A 3,428-nucleotide genomic window follows, 5' to 3' on the forward strand; every position below is an offset into this window, starting at 1 on the left:
TGGTTAGTAATTGCTTACAAGTTACTTTCATCATTGCTTACTGTCTTCAGTTTAGTATTAAATCTACCTGTTTTTTTTTCATTATTTTTTTTTCATTATTTTTTTTTTCATTTTTTTTTTTTTTTGCTTTTGCTTGTATTTTTGCTACCAGCAACACTCCCACTGATAGTTTCTCTCCTTTTTAAAGAATTCTGTAATGTTATCCTCTGAAGTTTGTCTGACTCAACTATAAACTAATAGTGAGAATATCATAAAAAGTCATCACCAACGCGAAACCACAAACCTACAAGTAACTTAACGTATGACTATAATGACGTAAAATTTCAATGCAAATATGAAAGTTGAAGGGTGAAATTGCGATGGATGCAAAATATATTTTTACTCGTCTTGACTCTGTTTTTATAGCAAGGAACCATATTATCACATTGATATACACAACACAAAATAATACAAGAGGGAAAATTCGATAACAAAATTATACAGAATTATAGAAAAAATGAGATGATAATGGAAGATATTTAAGAACAGTCGCTCGTTACTCATTAAGGATGGTCACTTTGTTTGGTAATGATAGTCTGCTCCTCAATAAATCGAATCGGAAATTTAAAATACCATCTGTTAGTCTCTACTTCCTTTCACGGAATAACAGCATGCACATGTATATACATTTCCTGCTTATAAGTACTCTTCCCATATTCATGTGAGTTACTTGTTACACACGCACTCAAATGTTTACGGTTGTCTGATTCACCACACTTCATACATCAGCATTCTATAACAATTTGCTTTCTGTTTTCAATCTCTGTTTTTACTATTACTTCAACAACAACCTGTCATTGAAAACATACTGAATACATCCAAAATAAGAACATATGTATTTCATGTGATTCACTGTAACCGCGTTTGACATAATGGTGTACAAAAGCATTTGCATGTTTCCAGTAATCCCCTATATCAGTACAAGTCCATTTTATCCTCAAAAATTGAGATTTCGTATTTGACCAAATCATATGATGTGGATGATCAGAGCGGCGGTGAAGATAAATGTGGGATGACGTGGACTTACAGAATAACTCTGTGACTATTTTGCCTCCAGAAAACTTAACTTTTGTGTCCAAAAACTGAACGCTTGTTTTTGAAACAGTAGACGTAAATTTTATATTGGACTTAGACCCATAGTTTTTAGCGTAACAATCACAGAAAAAAAAAGTTAATTAAACTGCCCTGTGATCCATCATTGGACCGCAAACAGAGTATTGGTTCATGAACATGCAGGGATTTGAATGTCTTCTTTAACTGTGTCTCGAATTTTGTCATGAAAACAGTAGCGAAATTAACTGCCATGGGGATGTCCATGGCGCAACCTCTTGTCTGGTGGTAAAATTTTTGTCCAAACATCAGTGTTACTTTCTAACACATATATATGATCATCCACATCAAATCCGAAACCCCAGTTTTTGAGGATAAAATGTACTGACGGATTACTGGAAACATGCAAATGCTTATGAACACCATTCTGTCAAACGTGGTTACAGTGAATCACAATTAAAGGAAATCGCAAATGACATAGCTAAAATTAGTAAGGAAAGTCAAAAATCTACGCATAGCTTTAACAATCACAGTACAATTTATGATAGACTTACTCTAGTGATTAACTGGCACCGAAATTTCGCAGGCATTTCAAAAGTGCTGCATGAAAGTTAACAGCATATTGCAGAAAAATATCCTCGTTTCAAATAATATTGCCTCAACCGCCTATTCTAGCCTTTAGACGCAATAAAGATATAAGAGAACTATTAACCACTACCTCTAGCCCTAAAAAAAACTACCTTTAATGTTTCTGAATGCTGCACCTTGAAAAATAACTGCAAAAGCCCTGATGATTGTGTAACAACGTGTCAAGTCAATTCCATCACGAATCAAAACAGAAATGATAGATTTATACGGAAGGTGGAACGTGTAAAGATTCCCATTTGGTGTACGCAGCAGAACGCACCAAACACTACTTGATTTACGTTGGTTGTACAACAGAACTCTTAAGCAAAAGATTCAATGGGCACCGATACGACATCAGACACTATAGCAGTAGTTCGACAGAGCTTGCCGAACATTTTACATCAAACGGCTGAAATTTTGAGAAACACCTGAAATGCATATTCTCAGAAAATATTCTGAATCTACAACATTTGCAATCCTCAAAATGCATAAGGATAAATATATTTGTGAATTATTACCATCGCGTCCTGAAGGAATGAATAATATGACAGGTGAATTTCATCATAGTTACTGTCCGACTTAATATTCTTTTTTCTTTTATTTTGTCTTCTTTCTTTTCTATTTTCATCCTTTTTGATTTTACTAGTTACAAAATTGAAAACTGACGATATCATTCTATGAAAATAACCCAGAATTTCCTCGCTTATATTTTGAATTTTCTGTGTTTCTGCGGTTGTTTTCATTTAACATTTCGAACCTGAAGACGGAGGATCTGCTGAAATATTGTTCAAGCCGTTAAATAAACAATCTATTAATAATTGCATTGCACTCTTCCTGTTGTCTACCTTCGCGAAGAGTTACGTTAATCTTTATAAAATATTATTATCATTATTATTGTTATTATTATTATTATTATTATTATTATTATTATTATTATTATTATTATTATTATTATTATTATTATTATTGTTGTTGTTGTTGTTGTTGTTATTATTATTATTATTATTATTATTATTATTATTATTATTATTATTATTATTATTATTATTATTATCATTAAACGCCTGAGGTGTTGCACAGTGTACACATGTACATACGCACATACATACATCATTCTTGCACATGTTCAGTCCACTGCTGGACGAAGGTGGTCTCGGCATGTTCTCTCCACCAATTAAGGTCTGATGTTTTTGACATCCATGTTCGGGTGCCGAAGAATTTAACAAAGCTTTTATTGCAATTTCTACATGGTCTTCTTCTCCTTTATTTTTTGGACATGATGTCCGCTCTTTCGATTTGACATACCATCTATTTTCCTTTCGTTCAAGCACATGTCTTGCGAAAGACCATTTCAATGTTCATATTTTCCATCCAAATAAAATCTGCTAAACCTGCTGCCAAATCTATCCTGCTGTTTTTCCACTAATCCATTTTGTTATATTTCAGCATTCTCCTTTCTCTGGCACTTTGTGTTCATCTTAATACACATACATACATACATACATACATGCATACATATATCGGTTCGGCAAAAGAGATCGAGAGAATAAGTACCAGGCTTAAAAAAGTATCGACCTTTTTAAGCCGAGTACTTATTCTGTCGACCTCTTTTGCCGAACATCTATATTACGGGGAAGAGAAGGAAAGAGTTCAACGCCGGTTGTCAAACGCTGATGGGGTAACAAACACACACACACACACACACACACACA

General features: G+C 33.5%; 1 long non-coding RNA gene across 4 annotated transcripts in view; it reads left to right on the forward strand.

Moving 5' to 3' along the window:
* The window catches only part of LOC106877310 (uncharacterized), a 30,569-nt gene that overhangs the window by 3,190 nt on the left and 23,951 nt on the right, over positions 1–3,428 (forward strand). For 2 of the 4 annotated variants that reach the window (XR_008266061.1, XR_001410365.2), the window contains exon 3: positions 188–823. The exons of 1 other annotated variant lie outside the window; for it this stretch is intronic. This is a non-coding gene — a long non-coding RNA (uncharacterized LOC106877310). Of the gene's footprint in view, positions 1–187; positions 824–3,428 lie in introns of those variants that run through there. One more of the 4 variants, XR_008266065.1, reaches the window with a different exon arrangement.

The sequence above is a fragment of the Octopus bimaculoides genome, chromosome 1 (assembly GCF_001194135.2).
Source record: "Octopus bimaculoides isolate UCB-OBI-ISO-001 chromosome 1, ASM119413v2, whole genome shotgun sequence".
Lineage (NCBI taxonomy): Eukaryota > Metazoa > Mollusca > Cephalopoda > Octopoda > Octopodidae > Octopus > Octopus bimaculoides.